Below are 22304 nucleotides of genomic sequence, written 5' to 3'. Positions count from 1 at the left end.
AGATGTGCCTTGTAATTCAGTTAAAGTATCTTTAAGCTTAATATAGTTTGTAGTTTCTACAGAAATTGCAAATAGCAATAACTCAAATTGATTTTCCTCAATAATAACAATATTGTCACAGTTATTATTCAAAATTTTGATTCATAACTTCATTGTCAAGTACATTCACCAAAACACACTATATAGGTGTCCATAATGAGCATATTTGTGTTTGTGGTTTTTAATAAAAGTTTATTACTGTCATAAAATAGGAAAGTCCAGGGGTTATCACGTTTAAAAGAAAAATAAAATGTAGGCATTATAGGATATGTAAAGGCAACAAAACCTAATCCCGCTCTTCAGCCACTGACTGTATAAGACAGGAGTCTGTAAATGTTCAGTGTACAACACAAAGCCTACTGCAGGCCTAGTCTCTAGCTACCTGTCACCATGCTTCCTGTCATGGTGAGCATGTCCTAATTCTCTAAAACTGTAAGCAAGCCCCCAGTTAAAATTTTTGTAAATTTTCTTAGTCCTGGTCTCGTCACAGCAATAAAACAGCAACTAAGATAGGTAGTATCTGTAGCCTCCTTGTTCAGTGTATTTCCCAAGGTTGTTATAAAGATTTACCATGAAAACTTATTTGGCAGTACTTTATACATTTTAAATCACTCATATGCTGTGATTACCACTTTAGTTTTTTAAGGAACAAAATAACAATAATTTCATAATTAAATATCAGGATTTCAGCAAGGCTTCTTTTGAAAAACAATTAGCAAACAACATTAGCAAAATTCAGAACTGTTTGAAGGTTTTTTTAAAAAACAACACATTTATAAATAAAAAAGGAAATTATATACTTACCTAGCAAGGGAGATACCATGATTACAAAAGTGTCTTTCCCAGAGTGAGGCTCATCCACTGCACCCTGGATGTGCTGATCCCTGTGATTCTCCATGAGTGAATCATTTCTCCACTGAATCATTTCTGATAGGTGGGGAACTGTGTTTCCATACAGAAGAAGAAAGTGAAGATAACCATTCTTGTTATTTCCAGCCAAGCAAGCTTCGCCTCTTCAGGTTCCCTCTTGGCTCATGAGAATCATTCTCCATTATTATATAGAGTGATCCATATAGCAATTGGAAATGTCTAGCATTTAAGACCTAGATTGGATTCAGAACCTGATATGTACATTTTTTAAGTAATATATTATTATTTCAGAGAAATATTACTGTTTTATATTCTACCATGAATCTTAGAAGAACCTGTTGTAAATTAAAAATGGAATATAGTTCCTTCTTCTGTTTTATTGTATTGTACTAGTATTAGCTTGTGTATTGCCTCTGTGGTGGACATTTACATTATCACAAGCTTTTGCTATTATAAACAATGATTAATAGTTATCTTCATGCATGACTCCTTGTGTATATGTAATCAATATATTAATTTACATAGGCTAGTGCTTATTAAACTTGTTTATATCATATAAAATATATTTTATTGTCTATATTTTTCTTTTAGTGGCATGCCATATGGTAAAGTCACAGATCTTTATGGCACTTTGTTACATATAAAATGTTATGCTCTGAAAATTAGGTTGACAAACTTGAGTCCTCAAATCAAACAAAGCCCCCATACTTGTCTTTTAAAATAAAGTTTTATTATAGGACATTTCCTATTTGTTAATGCTACCTATGGTTGCTTTCACACTCCTCTAGCAAGGTAAGAGACTCTGTGACTCTCTATACAGATTTAGGGTTCTCCAGCTAGATGGAAGCTAAAGGTGTATGCATGTGTTTAGAGAGATTTATTAGAACATAAACTGGTCCTTTGAGAAAATCAACAAGATAGATAAACCCTTAACCAGAGTAACCAGAGGGCACAGAGACAGTATCCAAATTAAAAAAATCAGAAATGAAAATGGAGACATAACAACAGAAACTAAAGAAATTAAAAAAATCATCAGATCCTATTACAAAAGTCTATACTCAACAAAACTGGAAAATCTGGATGAAATGGATGATTTTCTAGACAGATACCTGGTACCAAAGTTAAATCAAGATCAGATAAACCATCTAAACAGTTCTATAACCCCTAATGAAATAGAAGCCGTCATTACAAGTCTCCCAACCAAAAAGAGCCCAGGACCAGATGGGTTTATTGCAGCATTCTATCAGATCTTCAAAGAAGACCTAATAGCAATATTCTTCAAACTATTCCACAAAATAGAAACAGAAGGAACACTACTTAATTCATTCTATGAAGCCATAGTTACACTGATAACCTAAACCACAAAAAGACTTAAAAAAGAAAGAACTTCAGACCAATTTCCCTTATGAATATTGATGCAAAAATACTTAATACAATTCTCACATACTGAATCCAAGAATACATCAAAATGATCATTCACCATGATCAAGTAGGCTTCATTCAGAGATGCAGGGATGGTTCAGTATACAGAAACCCAACAGTGTAATTCACTATATAAACAAACTCAAAGAAAAAAAAAAACACATGATCATCTCAGATGATGCTGAAAAAGCATTTGACAAAATACAACACCCCTTCATGTTAAAAGTCTTGGAATCAAGACTTCTGAAAAGATCAAGAATTCAAGGCCCATACCTAAACATAATAAAAGCAATATACAGCAAGCCAATAGCCAGTATCAAATTAAATGGATAGAAACTTGAAGCAATCCCACTAAAATTTGGGACTAGACAAGGCTGCCCAACTTTCTCCCTATCTACTCAATAAAGCACTTTACATCCTGACCAATTTCCTCTCTCTGCTCTCCTCCCAGCCTCCCCTCCCCTCCACTCTTCCTCCCTTTCTCTTAAGAAAAGCTGGGGAGGGGGTGAGGCTTCCATGGATATCCACCAGCCTTGGCATATCAAGTTATAGTAGGGCTAGGCTCATCTTTTCCTGTTGAGGCTAGATAGAGCAGTCTTAGGAGGAAGAGTCTCAGGGGCAGACAACAGAGCCAGAGACAGCCTTTGCTTCTGCTATTGGGAGTCTCATATGAGAACGGAGCTGCACAATTGCAGCTTATGTGCAGAGGACCTCGGTCAGTCCCATGCATGTTCCCTGGTTAGCAGGTCTGACTCTTGGAGCCCTTTTGGGCCCAGGTTAGTTGATTCTGTAGGTTTTATTGTGGTGTCCTTTGAAACCTGAAATTTAATGAACCAAAAATCAGCAAGTAATGTTTTTCCTAAGTCTCCAGCCTGCTCCATTTTTAAAGAGTTGTTTAAATGGCCAGTAATCTTAGGGGTGGACTCCTACACACTTGGAGTGCCTGACAGATAATGATAAAATGGCCAGGTGCCTGTCACATCTTGTTTAGAAGAGAAATCTAAAATATCAGAACTGGGAATTATATTTTTTCTTCAGCGTCTAATTTGCTGAATTACGTAGAAGAGCGATGTAAGCCATCTGCTTCTCAGTTAAACCTTTAGTTGGATGTGAGTGAAAACTCAGTTTTGATAGCTAATTTTATTGTACTTTGCAAGTAAGCCAAATACCCTGATGGGGGATACTTGGACTTAAGTAATTTTTTCTTTAAAAATTTTTCATTCAATATGTTTTGATCATATTCTTTCCTATCTCCCAACTTCTCTCTGATCCTTCCCACCTTTCTACCCACCCTACTGGGGGAATACCCTCAGAGAAGTAGGGAAGGGGGATGGGATAAGGGATTCCCAGAGGGGAAACAGAGATAGGGGATAACATATGAAATGGAAATAAATAAAATATCCAATAAAAACATAATAGTATAATTTTAATGGTAAAAAGTAATATATTATTGGTTTTATGCATATGTATTTTATATATTTAAGTGTAGACAAAAATACAAATGATATAGTATAGAAATATTGCAATATTATCAGATTACTTCTTTTCATTAATTTTTGAGCAATTTGTAATTTCTTTATATTTGTAATTTTATATTTGTAATTTGTATAAATATATTTTATATTTGTAATTTAATTTGTAATTTCTTTATATTGCAAATATTATATAATATATATTACTTACATATTTTAAAATGTTAACCTTAGCTATTTCTTTTCTTCTAAAGTGCTTTTTGACATTTTCAGTGCAGTAAATTCTAAGTTTCTCACAAAAAGTTATGGAATCTGTTTTGTGTTGGCCAGCTACTTCTGGGCATGGTACCTACCTAGAATAAGTTGGACATACCCATGATACTCTATTGAAGAAAACTGACTTTCTCTTTCCCAGCAGGTGTCAATTCCAAATAGCTTCTTGGGTAGAGGTAGGACTTTGTGTTCCACGATCACAGTGCTGGGGCTTTATCTCATTTAAACTCATGTGAGTCTTACATGTGCTGTCATAGGCTCTGTGTACTCATGCTTCAGTCCTCTTGTTGGGAAGGTGTCGTTTCCTTAGAGTTATCCATGACCTCTGGCTCTTTATAATCTTCCCACCTTCTCTTCTATATAGATCCCTGAGCCTTGAGGGGAGGAGTTAGAGAAAGGCATTCCACATAGGGTTAAGTGCTCTACAGTCTCCCTCTCTGCACATTCAGTCGTGAGTCTGTGTTAATTTCCATCTCCTTCAAGAAGCCTCTCTGGTAATAGTTGAGGAATAATAATAATTGAGGACTGCACTGATCTGTGGGTACAGCTATGTCATTAGGAATCATTTTATTGCTGTTCTTTAGTAGTAGTAGGTATTCTCCTTGGTTCAAAACATATTTAGTCTCAGATGCACGGCCACTTTAGCAGTGCCGCGTTTAGTTTCCATCTCATGGAACGAGCCTTAAATCCAATCAAAGTGTTGGTTACTCCTGTCACATTTGCACCAATCTCAATGCAAGTATTTTTAAGGTGTACTCATGTGGAGCTTTCGTTAAGTAAACCGTGAATTTTGTACTCATTCTTAATTGCCATTTACACTGTTACAATTTTGTGTTCTTGCTGATGATTATTCAGCATGTACAGTAATTGTGGCCAACAGTGCAGTCCTACTTCTGGTAGATATTGGCAAAAGTAGTCAAGTTATTACAGCACTGCTTGTCATAGATTTTTTTCCCACTAAATTGAGGAAATGACACAGGATTGGTACTTTTATTACTCATGCCCTGATTATAAGCTTTGCCTAAGGTATAATGAATATCAGCTCAAAAAAAATCTGCTTCCCAAAATTAGCACATAGGTTAAGTATTATATTACATTAGAAGGAAGTGGAGGTATAGTATAGGTCTGTGGCAGAGTATATCCCTATTTGACTTATACAAGGCTCTAGTTCAGTCCCTAGCAATACAGAAACCAGTTACATTAGTAGATAACTTTCTTTTATGTAGTTTATGACAGTTAATAGTTAATCAAGTGTTTGTATTTTGAAGTATTATTTTATCCTCAAGGTGATAAAAAGATAAATTATCCTACATTAACTAGAAAATATTCCAAACATCAAAACTAAAAGTAGACAGGGCATAAAGATTAACTAATCTTGTAGTTTGTTCAGATTGATATTTATTGTATGAGTTATAAATGTTATGTCTATGTTTGTAATATTTTTTAAAGCCTGGTAATAGCTGTAAGCTATTTCATTTTCTGAATATCATTAATATTAATACATAATTACTGACCTAATTGATGTATATGTGAGCAGATCACTCTTCCCTGTTCTCCTGGAGTTATATATTTTATTTTATTTTTTTAATCTTTTTTTTAATTTGATATATTTTTTATTTACATTTCAAATGATTTCCCCTTTTCTGGCCCCCCACTCCCTGAAAGTCACATAAATCCCCTTCCCTCCCCCTGTTCTCTCATCCACCCCTTCCCACTTCCCTGTTCTGATTTTGAGTTATATATTTTAAATTAAATGTTTCTCATTAAGAGAAATCTACTCTTTGAACATTTTCTTATAGTCTGAATAGAATATGCATTAGTGATACATTACAAATTTTGTTTCTTTGTTTTATATTGGAGCAAATATTTTGTTTAACATTGATTATATATTCAAATGTATATTTGATAGCATTTTCAGTTATGTTTCACAAAAGATGAATATGTTTTATTATAGAGATTGTACTATGCCCATAACTACTTATTAGTACTTATTCCTCTGTTTTAGTAGCCAAAGTATATGTGAAAGGTATAAAAACAGTAGTATCCACAGATCCTTATAAATTATATATAAATTAATGCATTTGCCTTAGCATGTCTTAAAGACTGCATTACTGTTCTGTGTTGTTACAGTGCATTCTCTCTAGGCCTTAAGGACATGCTGAAATGATTAAAGAAATGCATCAATCAATTAAAGAAAAGAATCAGTCTAGGAATATTTGAATGCAGTCTTTATGACTAAAATCCAGCCTGCAACCTCTGTCTAGTCATGTTGTTTCTCAAGCATGCTAGACAAGGAAGTGGTTTCAGAGAGCTAGATTTTGATAAAAATTGTCTGCTCTTGAAAATAAATTATCATTTTAAAGTTGGTGGGTTATTTTTTCTTTTTTACTAGAATATTATGTGTTGTTACCAAATTATATGTTTAATTAGTTCAGCTTAATCAGTTATTATTTTGTATTAAGGTTCATGAGTAAAACACACAGAAAGGCTGTGTCTTTTTCCAGACCGTTGCTTTTAGACATATCATTGCTCCTTTCTGTAGTTGAGCTTCTACAGAAAGAAGTAGAAGGGAACAGCTTGGGCACTTTTTTTTAACTTGTCATTTTTTAACCTTCTGTCAGAATTGTGAGACAACATATTTTCACCGTCTGCCACAGAGCATCCCAATTTAATTAAGAGATTTAGACAGTTTTCTCTGTCAACACTGTGGGAGAATTTTTTTTCTCTGTAGTTATTACATAGAACACTACAAGCAATATAGTCAGATATCTCCTGAATTGATTAAAAGTAATATAATTCTATATAATTTAAACTGGATAAATATTCAAAAAGTTACTTTTCTGTTTTGGTTGGTACATTTCTGTGCTATCATTGCTTAACCCTGGGACACCAAACTGATGAGCAGAGACCACAGCCTACTATGTGGACAAAAGCTCCTGGAAAATAGAGCCTTTGAGATTTTGTTGAAGGGTGCTCAACAGCTAGAAAACCTTGCCCCCTTTTGGCAACTACTTTGTTTAGCTCCTCAAGCTGTTACATGCTCTTTGCCCTTGGTGAATGAAAATGAGGACATGACCTCTCCTAGGTATAACTGAGGGGAAGAGTTTTATTGTCGATATGAGGCAGAATGTGGACAGAGGCATCAAGAAGGGTCCATATTGGACTAGGCCATGAGAGGCGAGGAGGGGGATGGGGAGAGAGAAATAGAAGAGAGAAGGGGACAAGTGACTACCAGAAGGTCTGAGGACCAAGAGAGCTCAAGGCAGGATTAGGGTAGGAGGTGGGGTGACAAATGTTAGGATGAGCCACTGGTGCTGAGTGAGCCTTGTCCCAGATTTTTTGGGGACCTAACATTTGGTGTCTGTTTTGTTTTGTTTTGTTTTTTGTTTTTCTTTTTGTTTTTTTTGTGGCAGGGCGAGGGGGTATGAGAATACATTTTCAAATGCATGAATACAATCCTCTAACACAAAGCTCACTTGTAAAATTTAAACTGTAGCCTGTGATACCAGTTCTTAATCTATCTTTTAAAAATAATGTGCTAAATATGAGTATAATATTCAAATAACAACAAAAACAAATGCATTATAATGGAGCTGGTTGGGCCTACCAATATTCAAAATATTATAATATCAACTCCATTATTAATAAAAATACTTTTAATAGTTGATTTCGTTTTTGTTTTGTTGAGGACAATCTGAATAATACTTGATTTTTGCTGAATGAAAATATTATCAAATATAAGTACAGGGGGGTTGGTTATCAAGTTTATGCTTTTAATCTTAAAAGTTCATTAGCAAAAAGAAAGTAATGTTGCATTAGGACAATTTTATGTCTTTGTCACAAGAGGACTCTGACAAAGCTGTATTTCACTTACATAACATTATACAGCCATTATTTCAAAACTGACTAGAAAATGTTTGCTTTCAAAATTAAAACATCTACTTTGAAGGAGAGATTAAATTCATTCAAACAGAATAAATTTTTTCCCAGGTTGAAAAATCTCAGGTAACCTTTGTGTTTCTAATTTGAGATAAGTGTGGCTTTTATTAGTTGGCTAGAGTCCTTTCTCTCCCTAGCCTCATCTTAATCAAAGGGGGGAAAAAGCTTATCTTTGATAATATTTAATAGCTACTAGGAAGGCTTTAAAGATCCCTTCCAAAAACACCCCTAAGGGGAAGTGCATTGTTTTTAATTATTAGAGAACAGGAAAAGGAAGATTAGCGATTGTGTTAACTGAACAAAGTTGTTTGATCTCAGAGGCTGCCCTGGTAGGCGGGTAAGCAACTCATGTTCTGTCTAATAACTTTACTAATCTGCTAAACTCAGAGACAACTTCCCTCTCAACTCACACACTCCTCCCCTCCTCTTGAAGGACCAACAACTCTCCCCTCTAAAATCTATAAAGTAAGGAATTTATTTTGTTTCGAGGATCATTGTTGAATCTTCTAGCCCAGTTTCCCTTGCCTGTGATCTGCTAGTGTAAAATCACACATTTCACCTAAAATCTGGCTTAGCACATCTCATCAAACCTGGGATGAATATTATTTAAAACAACTATGAGAGATCAAAATTTCCTAGATTTCATTTCTTCTGTATTATGTTGTAGATCTGGTCATATAAAACTTATTTGTTTTATTTGATGATACTATTTTTTTTATTCGATAAATTTTTTATTTACAATTCAAATGATTTCCCCTTTTCTAGACCCACACTCCCCGAAAGTCCCATCAGCCCCCTTCCCTCCCCCTGTTTTCCCACCCAACCCTTCCCACTTCCCTGTTCTGGTTTTGCCCTATACTGCTTCACTGAGTCTTTCCAGAAAAAGGGGCCACTCCTCCATTCTTCTTGTACCTCATTTGATGTGTGGATTATGTTTTTGGTATTCCAGTTTTCTAGGTTAATATCCACTTATTAGTGAGTGCATACCATGATTCATCTTTTGAGTCTGGGTTACCTCACTTAGTATGATGTTCTCCAGCTCCATCCATTTGCCTAAGAATTTCATGAATTCGTTGTTTCTAATGGCTGACTAGTACTCCATTGTGTATATATACCACATTTTTTGCATCCACTCTTCTGTTGAGGGATACCTGGGTTCTTTCCAACTTCTGGCAATTATAAATAGGGCTGCTATGAACATAGTGGAACATGCATCCTTATTACATGCTGGGGAATCTTCTGGGTATATGCCCAGGAGTGGTATAGCAGGATCTTCTGGAAGTGAGGTGCCCAGTTTTCTGAGGAACCGCCACACTGATTTCCAAAGTGATTGTACCATCTTACAGCCCCACCAGCAATGGGGGAGTGTTCCTCTTTCTCCACATCCTCGACAACACCTGCTGTCTCCTGAGTTTTTAACCTTAGCCATTCTGACTAGTGTAGGTGAAATCTCAGGGTTGTTTTAATTTGCATTTCCCTAATGACTAATAATGTTGAGCATTTCTTAAGGTCCTTCTTGGCCATCCAAATTTCTTCAAGTGAAAATTCTTTGTTTAGATCTGTACCCCATTTTTAAAGGGGTTATTTGGTTCCGTGGGGGTCTAACTTCTTGAGTTCTTTGTATATATTGGATATTAGCCCTTTATTGGATGTAGGGTTGGTGAAGATCTTTTCCCAATTTGTTGGTTGCAATTTTGTCCTTTTGACAGTGTCCTTTGCCTTATAGAAACTTTGTAATTTTATGAGATCCCATTTGTCAATTCTTGATCTTAGAGCATAAGCTATTGGTGTTCTCTTCAGGAACTTTTCCCCTGTACCCATGTCCTCAAGGGTTTTCCCCAGTTTCTTTTCTATTAGTTTCAGTGTGTCTTGAAACTGAATTAGTTATGTGGAGGTCCTTGACCCACTTGGAGTTGAACTTAGTACAAGGAGATAAGAATGGATCAATTCGCATTCTTCTGCATGCTGACCTCTAGTTGAACCAGCACCATTTGTTGAAAAGGCTATCTTTTTTCCACTGGATGTTTTCAGCTCCTTTGTTGAAGATCAAGTGACCATAGGTGTGTGTATTCATTTCTGGATCTTCAATTCTATTCCATTGGTCCACTTGCCTCTCACTGTGCCAATACCATGCAATTTTTAACACTATTGCTCTGTAGTATTGCTTGAGGTCTGGGATACTAATTCCCCCAGAAGTTCTTTTACTGTTGAGAATAGTATTAGCTATCCTGGGTTTTTTGTTATTCCAGATTAATTTTTAGAATTGCTTTTTCTATCTCTGTGAAGAACTGAGTTTGGATTTTGATGGGGATTGCATTGAATCTGTATGTTGCTTTTGACAAGATGGCCATTTTAACTATATTAATCCTGCCAATCCACGAGCATGGCAGATTTTTCCATTTTCTGAGAGGTCTTCTTCGATTTCCTTCTTCAGAGACCTGAAGTTCTTGTCATAAAGATCTTTTCACTTGTTTGGTTAGAGTCACACCAAGATACTTTATATTGTTTGTGGCTATTGTGAAGGGTGTCATTTCCCTAACTTCTTTCTCAGCCTGCTTATCCTTAGAGTATAGGAAGGCAACTGATTTCCTTGAGTTGATTTTATAACCTGCTACTTTGATGAAGTTGTTTATCTGTTGTAGGAGTTCTCTGGTAGAGTTTTTTGGGTCACTTAAGTATACTATCATATCATCTGCTCCTGGGCATATACCCAGAGGATTTCCCAGCATGCAATAAGGACACATGCTCCACCATGTTCATAGCAGCCTTATTTATAATAGCCAGAAGCTGGAAAGAACCCAGATGTCCCTCAGTGGAGGAATGGATACAGAAAATGTGGTATATTTACACAATGGAATACTACTCAGCAATTAAAAACAATTAATTCATGAATTTTTTTAGGCAAATGGTTGGAACTGGAAAATATCCTAAGCGAGGTAACCCAATCACAAAAGAATATACATGGAATGCAATCATTGATAAGTAGATATTAATTAGCCCAGAAGCTCTGAATACTGTAGACACAATTAGCATATCAAATGATTCCCATGAAGAAGGAAGAAGAGGGCCCTGATCCTGGAAAGGCTTGATCCAGCATTGTAGGGGGATACCTGGGCAGAGAAAAGGGAGGGGGAATTATAGGAGAATGGATGGAGAGAAAAGGACTTATGGGACATATGGGGAGGGGGGAACTGGGAAAGGGGAAAGCATTTGGAATGTAAACAAAGAATATAGAAAATAAAAAAAATATATATATAAATAAAGTTTTATTGTTACTTGTAGATCAGGCTGGCAAGCTGTGTAACCCAGATTGTCCTTGACTTTGAACTCCTTCAAAATGGATTGTCAGGGTATAGTGGCCTATGCCTTTCTTTAATGCTAGCAGTAGAGAGACAGAAACAGGAGGATCTTTGTGAGTTCTGAGCCAACCTGATCTACATAGAAGGTTCGAGTTACATAGTGAGTCTCTGTATAAACGAAAAGAAAAAAGTAAGACATTTACTACCAGGCCTGGCTAGATTATTTTTATTTTTTAAATGTATATTGCTTGGTGGTTTGTCATCCTTATGGGTTTATAGTTTGGTATCCGTCATTAACTTTAGAGAATTTTCAGGATTATAATTCCAAATATTCTCTTTCTTTCTCCCCTTGTGTATTTTCATTACATGTTAATCACTTTTTGTAATTATTCCACAGTTCTTGGTCAGGTTATATATATCATGGTCCTCCTGTCAAGCTCCCTAGTGCTGGGTAGCAGGCATGGGTTACGATGCCAAGATTATTTCCTGTTGCATCCTTCTCACTCAGTTTTGTGAGTACATCGTCATGTCTTTAAGCTTACTGACCCTTTTTCTGGGTCATGTCTAATCCAGTGTGATCTGGTTAGGCCATTCAGACTTTCTGCCATTTCGATTAGAATGCTTTTATTTGCTAGCATTTCATTTTCATTTTTTCAGTTTTTATCCACACCTATCCTACTCATTTGCTCTTGGATGTTATCCACTTTTCCATGACATTTCTTAAGATAGTAATCATAGTTATTTTAAATTTTCAAAAAATCTCTGCCATATCTGAGTTAGGTTCTGATGGTATGTTTGTCCCTCAGACTATATTATCTTTATATCTTTGAGCATGGGATTTTGCTGAAAGCAAAGTATCACAAAAAGAAATGGGCTTTTAGGATAAGGCTTTATGTTTATTTCACTGGAAGTCATGCTATGTGTAATGTTCAGTCTAAATGTGAACTCAGATGTGTTAGTTTCTATTAGTGATCTGTTGTCCTAGACCTCCCTTGAGAGTTCTTAAAGGGACAGTTCTTTCAGCTCTAGTTCTTTGTTAGTCCTCAGTCCTATTGACATGGTTGTATGGGAGGAAGGGTGTACTAAGGCACTGTGCTTAGTTATCAGACTTTAGTGAGCCTTAGTTGTACTTTTCATTTGCACCTTTTCATTTGTAGGTGAGCCTTGGAGACCCCAATAAGCACACACTGTTGAAGAAGAGAACAGAGGACTCTTAAGTACACATTGAGTTATCACAATACATGAAAATTTTCTGTAACTAAACAAAGTATAGTAAGTTTGATTATAATGATATAATGATCACAAATACTAATAAAAGGAATATGAAAATAAGTTTTGAATGAAATGCTTCATTTATTTTTATGTTTTCTATTATACTACATAGAAATATTCAAAGTAAGATTCTTCTAAGTGAATTTCATTATAGACTTCCAAGTTAAAACCCAGTGTGAAACTCACAAAATTCTGAATGATGGGTAGATAATGTTCTAGCAATAACACATGAATATAGTAATTTCTTCTGGCTCTGTGCATCGTGTAAAAATCAGATTACAGTATCTGATGCCATTTAATAATTAAGTTATATTTTCTACAGTATTTATCACTCTCAAAGATGATTTTTTTTTCAGGAAAAAGTATACAGTTCCCTAGAAAGTATACAGTGACAGAACAGGATTGACCAAAATAAAAATATTTCTTTTCCTGTCATATGCTATGTAGGTAGCATGTATTAATGAAATGCTTGATGGATCTAAGGCAGGATTCCTATTTTCTGAAGAAGTGAGTGGTGAGAAGACTTAGAGATATCTAGATAGCTTTTTCTAAGTACTTATCTTCACTTTTCTAGGTATTCAAGGTGGTATACTATTATCTAACAAACTGTAAACATATAAAGGCAGCACCCGAATAGTATTGACTGCTTGCATCTTGAAAATTGGTAAAGCTAGTAGCATTCACAAACCTCAACATTTACATATCACACTGAGATTGTGCTGCTGATGGCTCACTTATAACCAAATGGTTGTTTCCTCTATCAAATTGTGGGGGTCCTATTAAGTGCATTACTAATATATGATTAAAACTTTCATTTGTTCAATTAAGCATCTGTGTTGTGCTTATTATGTACCTGAGGCAGTGAGTTGCTGAGACAACAAAGAAGGAATTATGTCATTGAGAATGAATGAAGCATTTGGAGAGAACTAGCTTGGACTCTCATCCCTGCTGTTCTCTTCATACTTGAGAGGAAGATGGTAGTATGATTGCATGGCTCTGAGATAAGCCAGCAAAGACTTTGTAACCTGTTGATAGTTTAGCAACTCGGTTGAGCAGTGAGCTTTAAAGAGCGAGAAGTAGTGGTCATTGAAGGGAAGGAGCTTTATGCCCAGGTTTTAAAATAAGTTGTGCTGACAGGGCCCCATTTTTTCAGCCTAATTAGAAATTTCATGAGGACTATAATTATCAAGCTATATAATGGCATATATCCTATACACTTAAAACCAATGACAGACCAAAACCTGCCTCCCAAAGTACCTGCTTGCCTTATTTGCTACATGGCTCTTCTTCCATTTTCTAATCTAATCTCTTGTCAGTTAAGGTTTTATACATTTTGCTTGATAGCATCTTTTATTCTTGTGTGAATATCCCCTGTATTTCCCTGATAAACAAATGGTGCTTATTTCTAGAATAACAACTTTATAGGATTTGTCCAATTGTGGCACTGTACTGATTATCACATGTTAGTTCTCCATCTAGAGATGTTACTTAACTCAGGAAGAGTAAGATGACTTCAGCAGTGTCAATGGCATTGTAGTTGGTACATGAGGCCGTGCCCAGCATCTCAGCCTGTTCCCACAGTGGAAACGGAGGCAGCTGAGCTGGGAAAGCAGATGTTCTACAGTCTAAGATGACACAAGGGTCTACCGTGATGGTGATGACTGGAGTTAGTGATACTCTGCATACTGGAGTAGCTTATACTTCTAAAGAATTGTCTGTTCTAATCTTTGTTTTTAGGCCAAGATGCATGACTATTTTATCAGCCCTTTGTAGGCACAGTTCTAAGCTAAGTTATCCTCTGGTCTGTGCCACAGAGTTCTCGCCTAGATTTGTTATTATTTCCTTCCTCAACATATATTTTATTTTAGTCTCTTACAATGTAGTTAGAATTTCTAGTTAAAGTTCTGTGTGTGTGTGTGTGTGTGTGTGTGTGCGTGCATATGTACACTAGACCTAGTAAATTAGGTTGGCAGGCCAACAAACCCCAGTAATCTGCCTGTTTCTCTCTCCCTAGCACTAGGATTACAAGATTAAACTCATATCTTTACGCTTGCAAGACAAGCATTTTCCAGTGGAATTATCCCCAGCCACTCCAGTTATGATTGCTTGGCCTTTACCTTATCTTTAGGACTGAAATTCAACATAATTCAATATAATCAGGAGATAATTCAGCACAAAAACAAATTACTTAAATCCATCATGACACATCTCATCACTAATTCTCCAAGTGTGATAATCATGGAAGCAGCTATAAAATTCCCACTCAGCAAAAGGAACTTCAGCTTTCCTTCTGATGGTATGCCTGCTTATTCTAGTCACCTTTTCCAATGATTTTTCTTTCTTTTTTTTTCTTTTTCGAGACAGGGTTTCTCTGTATAGCCCTGGCTGTCCTGGAACTCACTCTGTAGACCAGGCTGGCCTCGAACTCAGAAATCCACCTGCCTCTGCCTACCAGAGTGCTGGGATTACAGCCATGCACCACCACCACCCGGCTCCAATGATTTTTCAAAGAATACGTCAGTTATCTTTGGGTCCTTTCCTGTGGCTACTTACTGCCAGGAGATATGACAGATAGTAAAGCAATAAATTGTGACTTTATGACGAAAGGAAAGTTGAAATTTGACTCTGGTACATTTAATGAAAAAACACTCTTGTCTTCCCAGGTACCTGCACCTCTTTTTTCTTGTCCTGCCACTGAGAGATGGTGCTTTAGGGTCTTTGGGATCCTTGGGATTAAATTAGGAGAAAAGTACTAACTTACTAAAAAAGAACCACCAGCCAAAACTTTCCCTAAATTTCTATAAACTTACAGGATCTTATAAACCCTGAGAGACTGTTGGCAGCATCCTTTTAAAGAAAATGTTATTGCATTTATTATCTTGTTATTTATTTGTCTAGTGTAATGCAACACATCCTCATTAAGCGTGTGCCATGATGTGAGTGGGGAGGTGAGAAGACAATGTGTAGAAGTTAGTCTCCCCTTCCATGATGTGAGTCCTGGAAATATACTCAAGTCATCAGACAGACTTGGTGGCATGTGCCTTTACCCACTGAGTCTATATCTTTCTCTGTGTATCTATGGAATTAGTAAATTTATTACAGACATTCAGAATTACCTCAGGGATCCTTCTATTTAGTGTCATGGTCAGACAAACCTCTTGGTTGTTTTTTTTTTACCTTGTCCAGTCCGCCTGATTCTAAAACCTCCCCGCCAACCGCCCAAGAGAGACATGTTCTCTGTCAGCTGCTCTTTTAGTCTCCAGTCCACAATAATGCTGAGGTCTGGAGTCCAGTTGCCTTCGCAAGGTTTTCTGTTGCTAGGAAAAGCATCAAGTGCCTCATCAGAATGCAGCTCAGTCATTCCCAGGGAATGATATGCTGTCTTTAGAATGTCACCAATGCTGCACTGAGTTTCATATGATTGAATTTAGAACTTTTCTCTCAATTGGCTGAAGCCTTCATACTGGCAATGATAATAGACTTTTGTGTTGTTGCCAAAGTAGACCAGAGATAGAATTCATACAGCAGATGACAGTCTCATTTTTGTTCGAGAAGCAATTTCTATCTGCTGAAGTGGGTGGAAAACAAAAGAAAAGTAGCTCAGGTGTTCACTTGTTAATAACTTATCTTCTGTATTTTAAATTGGAATGGATCTCTGTCATTAAACAAGTATATAAATATTTCTGTTGTTATAATGCTAAAAATACAATTTGTACTTTAGGGGGTTGTTTATTTTTTCGTAAATGGCCATATTTGTATTCAAGTCAAAAAATTTTAAAGGGTTCCTCATACATTAGAGATCTCATAGCTTGTTCAGGCTTGGTCTCTTTTTTATTCTTGGCTTCTCTATCAAGTCTCAGTTTAGTAAGAATTTAATTTAATCTGTTGTATATGGACAACATACTCCATATGTTGTATATGGAGTATACTCTTGAAGAAAATATAAGTCCAAGAAACTTAGTCTCTATAAACATAAGTTTAAAAATTCCTTACTGAAATATGAACAGAATATATAATTGGCTTAGACAACAAGCTGTTTCTGAACAGAACAGAGTTTTGGTCAAGATGGGGAATAACATCAAATTTCCTAATATTTAAATAGCCAAAAGTCCCTATTCTTTAGCTTGATCATTTGTTGAAATGTTTGGAAAAGATAAAAGCTGCATGCTGTGTTATTGCCTTGGTAAATGCATGAATAAGACATGCCGTGGGTATAAAGCAGTCACTGGAGTGAGAGCACTGCCATGTATTTTTCAGAGGCTATATCTTGACAGGCTGTCTCTTCTGGACCACACTGTACAGTTGCTTCTTGAGAACTTTTCAGAAGAATTGACTCCAAGATAAATAATGTTTTAGGAATGACTCTGCATTTGGCATTGTTTAGCTTTCTTGTTTGTGTGTATAAGGGGGATGCATGTGCCTGTGTGTACACCTGCATGTACCACCTAGAAGTAAATACCAGGTCTTCTTTGATTCATCTCAGTTCTCTCTCTCTCTCTCTCTCTCTCTCTCTCTCTCTCTCTCTCTCTCTCTCTCTCTCTCTCTGTGTGTGTGTGTGTGTGTGTGTGTGTGTATGTGTGTTTGCTTTTGTTTGTGTGAGACAGTCTTTCATTGAAATTAGAGCTAGCAGATTGATCTAGACTAGCTGGTCAACAAGTTTTCAGACATCGTTATATTTTTGTCTCCCCAGTACTATAGACCTGTGCTATGCAGAAGTTTGTTGTTTTTTAACTTGGGTTCTGGGGATCTGAACTTACATAGGTCCTCATATTTGCACACCAAGCACTTTACATACTAATCTGTCTCTTCAGCCCCTAGTGTTTAGCTCGCTATGTGCAGCATCTCATTTCATTCTTAAGACTCTTTTATAATAATTGATAATAATAACTATTACTGTCCTAACTTACAGATGAATGGGATAATGTTACTAATATATTCCAAATGAAGGAACCAGAATTGAGATTAAATATGTATCATCTGAGGTAACACAACTATTAAGTGGTAAAGGATTAAACATCAGTGTTTGTGATTGCAATGTTCCTTCTCTTGGTCACCGTGTGTTAGAGTCAAGTTACCATACACGTTGACATTTACCCTAGTACATTTTTTAAATTGTTTTTTGATTCCTGTTCCTATTCTAGACACCAAAATGCAGAAAGTCTGTGACTGATGGCATCTACAGCTATTCCATTCAAAGTACTCCTACAAATAGTAAGGAAACTGGGAGAACATATAATGTGCCATGAAGAGGAAAAGATGTCCCTCAACCCCAGAATCTGTTTAATGTTTCTTACTGGGTAATATTAAACTGGGTGGGGAGCAGAGAGAGTCACCAAGAAGAGTGTCTTTATAAAGACTCATTTTTCTTAGAGATCTCAAGAGTGTTAAAACAGCAAATGAACCATGGCCTCTCTAAGGCCAAAGTGTATGTGACTTTTGAGTTTAGCCTTATCAGCACACTTTTTCGTCTTTAAACCAAGTGATGTGCCTCATTACAGAAGGAATTCTTTAAGATCAGAAAATAAAGTAAAAAGTAAACAAGATTATGTATTTCAACTTTTCAAACTTTTCTTAATCATTGAATTTAGCTGTAAATTAATATAACTTCAAAAGCCATATATATTCCTCCCTCCCTTTTCCCTTTCTCCCACTTCTTTTCTTCCTCCCTCTTCTCTTCTCCCTCCCCCTACACTTAGAAGTGTGCACTATCACTTACCTTTTTCCCTTTGTGCACTATTTATTTATTTATTTATTTATTTATTTATTTATTTATCTATTTATCTTTTTTTACAGTCCAGTCTTTATCTCCCTCCTGGTCTGCCACAGTTCCTCATCTCATTCCTCCTCCTCCCCACCACTCAACTTCACCCCACCTCTCCTCTCCAGACCTCCCCACTTCCTGGGGCCTCAAGTCTCTCTAGGGTTAGGTGTATCTTCTCTTCACTGAGACCAGAACAGGCAGTCCTCTGCTGTATATGTGTCTGGGGCCTAGTATCATCTAATGTATGCTGCCTGGTTGGTGGCTCAACATCTGAAAGATCTCGGGTCCAGGTTAGTTGAGACTGCTGGTCTTTCTATGGGGTTGCCCCCCTCAGCTTCTTCCAGATTTTTCCCTAATTCAGCCACAGGCATCTCCAACTTCAATCTAATGGTTGGATGTAAGTATCTGCATCTATCTCAGTCAACTGCTTGTTGGGACTCTTAGAGGACAGCCATGCTAGGCTCATGTCTGTAAACACATCATAGCATCAGTAATAGTGACAGGCCTTGGAGCCTCCCCTTGAAATGGATCCCAATTTGGGCTGGTCACTGGACCTCCTTGTCCTCAGTTTCTTCTCCATTTTTGTCCCTGAAGTTCTTTTAGACTTGATCAATTTAGGGTCAGAGGTTTTGACTGTGTGATGACAACCCTGTCCCCCCACTTGATGCCCTATCTTTCTACTGGAGGTGGACTCTGCAAGTTCCCTCTCTCCACTCTTGGGCATTTCATTTAAGGTCCCTCCCTTTGAGTCCCAAGAGCCTCTCACCTCCCAAGTCTCTGGTACTTTCTAGAGGGCCCCCCTCCCACCCCCCCTAGGTTGCATGTTTCCATTCTTTCTGCTGGCCCTCAGGGCTTCACTCTTGTCTGCTCCACCCCAATACCTGATCATGTTTTTCTTTTCTCCTCCCTTTCTCCTCTCCCACCCTGATCTCTCCCTTCCTTGAACCCCCCAACCTCCATCCACCTTTTATTGGTGATTGCTTTCTTCTCCTTCCCAAGTGGGGTTGCTTGCAGCATCCTCACTTGGGCCCTTCAGCTTGTTAACCTTGAGTTCTGTGGATGGTATCCTGGGTATGCTGTACTTTTTTGGCTAATATCCACTTATTAGTGAATACTTAGCATGCGTGTCCTTTTGGGTCTGAGTTACCTCACTCAGGATGATATTTTCTAGTTCCACCCATTTGCCTGCAAAACCCATCATATCCTTGTTCTTAATAACTGAATAGTATTCCATTGTGTAAATGAACCACATTTTCTGTATCCATTTTTCTGTTGTGGGACATCTGTGTTGTTTCCAGCTTCTGGCTATCATAAATAAGGCCATTATGAACATAGTGGAGCATGTGTGCCTGTGGCATGGTGGGGCATCTTTTAGGTATATGCCCAAGAGTGGTATACCTGGATCTTCAGGTACATCTATTTCTAATTTTCTGAGGAACCTCCAGGTTGATTTCCAGAGTGATCATACCAGTTTGCAATCCTACCAGCAATGGAGGAATGTTCTCTTTCTCTACATTTTCCCTGACATGTATTGTTACCTAAGTTTTTTATCTTAGCCATTGACTCATCTTGAAATGCTTTTCTGCTTTATAAGATCTGGGCTTCAAGACCTGATGAAGATTCTTGAGGGAGAACTCAGGGATTACAGCCATCAGCATTAGGGTGTGCCTTCCACTGCTGGTAACAGAAAGAGAATACGAGAACCTTACTGCCTGTTTGCTTATAAGTTAGTGAAAGAAACCTATTTTACAGTCTTGAATCTAGAAAGCAGACAGCTTTCAAATACTAAAAAGATGCTGATAATCTCTTCCCTTCAAGCAAAATATATAGCCCATGGTTTTCTCAAGCAATTTGAAGACTTGTCTTGGCCCTTCTCAGTTTTCTGAGTCATGAGAACGACTCCGTCCTAAGGGGTGAGGGTGGGGGAATTAGTAGTAAGGATGTTTGAAAAGGATGTGGAATCCTATTTTATGTATTTACTAAATAAGCATATATAAAAAAAGATTGTAAGAGACAGAGGTCTGGGAAGAGCAGGCAAAAACAATGGGTTTTGGGTATGTCAGGACCATTATACTCAAGAACTCCTAACAGCTGTGGTTGCCTGTAAAGGATTAAGACAATCAACATTCTAGAAACAATGAGCAGTCTGTTGTATAAAGCACAGACTAGTTGGGGCTGATTTTTACAAATAAGTGGTATTTTCAACTTCTCTATGATTTACCATACAGAACATTCTTTTGCTGGAAGGTTAATTCTGTATACTTTCTGAAAAGTAGTAAAGTTAAAACCTTTCCCGATTTCCCCCCTCCCCAAAGACCCCCATCCGCTCCTCCCTCCCCCTGCTTCCACATAAATACCCCTCCACCTGACACACTCCCACCCCCCCCCCTCGGTTTCCCTTTGTTCAGGCCTCTGTTGAGCCTTTACCTGACCAAGGACCATTCCTCCCACTGATGCCCAACAAGGCCTTCCTCTGCCACATTTTTGGCTGGAACCATGTGTGCCCCTTGGTTGATGGTTCAGTCCCTGGGAGTCTTGGGGCGTCTGAGTGGCCGAAATCATTGTTCTTCCCATGGGGCTGTTAACACCTTCAGCTCTTCTGAACCACCCTTCAGCTCCTCCATTGGGGACCCCATGCCCAGTCCAATAGTTGGTTGCCAGCATCTGCTTCTGTATTTGTAAGGCTATGGCAGAGTCCCTCCAGAGAAATTAGGAAAGGTTTTACCATTGGCAATGTAAATGAAGACGATATTCAATTTTTAAAAAAAGAAAGAAAAAAGAAAAAAGTAGTAAAGTTTCAACAGATTGATCAGATTTCTGTTTTAACTGCATTTAAATTTAGAATTGAAATTCTGAAATTAAACAAAAGCAAATAGATTTTATTCAACAGACATGAGTTAAATATCTGCCTGGCCTATTGTTCTCAGACTACAAACACAGACACAAATGAGTCCTAGTCCCTGCCCTGGAGCAACTGGGGTGGAGCTGGAGAGGTGAGCAGTCAGCTGATGCTGACAAGAAAGGTGTAGGCTGCCAGAGAGGGAGGGGAGGAGTCTATTCAGCCTAGAGGAGGTAGGATGGCTCCCCTGGAGCCGCCTCAAGAATAGTAGCCAGCCAGAGGAGTGAACACAGGAGGGCTGTTTCAGACAGGAAACATGTTCCAAGCTATGACAGTCACAACTGATTATCTCCTGTGCAGTGAATCCCATGTTTCTGACCAGAAGTGCCTCCCTTATTTTAGGAGGGAAATGGACAATTCACTGTGACTTTTTAAATTAAGGGTGTGATGGTTAACTTTAACTGTCAACTTCACCCAATCTAGAATCACCTGCAAGACAGTCTTAATTAGGGATTGTCTACATGAGTGGGCCTATGGCCAGAGGAGTGAACACAGGCACACATGTGCCTTCTCCACAACTTTGATAATGTATATTAATATGAGTTTAATAATGTATATTAATCCTCTGTGTTTTCGCTGACAACCATCCGAATGTAATTTTGATTTGGACTTTATTGTTGATTGATATAGCAAACATTTTTCCTTATTCTTGTCTATTTATACTTCTTTTCAGAAATGTCTGCTTAGATCTTTGCCTTCTTTATTTAAAAATTAGACTAACTTTTTCCATACTTTTCTGTGTTTGAATTCTGTGTATTCATTTGCAACTTAATGTTCAGGTTGTCTCTTCACCAAGTTATTGGCTTGGCTGTGCAGAAGAAGCGTTTTAGTTGCCTGTGGCTTGAGAGTCTTATTCACGAAATCATTGCCCCAGCCAACATTGTGGAGTCTTTCCTGGTTTTTTGTTTGTTTTGTTTCATTTTGTTTGTATGTTTGGGGGATTTTTGGTTTTGTTTTCTTACAGCTTTATTGTTTCTGATTTTATATTTGTCTTTATGCATTGTGAGTCCATTTTCACTTTCCTGCATGTTAATATCTATTTTTCTTAATATCATTTA

At 37.3% G+C, this 22304-nt stretch overlaps 1 protein-coding gene and 1 non-coding gene across 6 annotated transcripts in view; both read left to right on the top strand.

Annotated features, from left to right (window-relative positions):
* The window catches only part of Fut8 (fucosyltransferase 8), a 214964-nt gene that overhangs the window by 156305 nt on the left and 36355 nt on the right, over positions 1–22304 (top strand). The window lies entirely within an intron of this gene.
* Positions 836–993, top strand: LOC127688187 (U1 spliceosomal RNA). Its single transcript, XR_007978598.1, has one exon. It is a non-coding gene; the product is annotated as a U1 spliceosomal RNA (small nuclear RNA).

This window comes from Apodemus sylvaticus, chromosome 6 (genome assembly GCF_947179515.1).
Source record: "Apodemus sylvaticus chromosome 6, mApoSyl1.1, whole genome shotgun sequence".
NCBI lineage: Eukaryota > Metazoa > Chordata > Mammalia > Rodentia > Muridae > Apodemus > Apodemus sylvaticus.
Note: the sequence above shows the minus strand (reverse complement) of the source record. Positions and strands in the feature narration are given on the sequence as shown.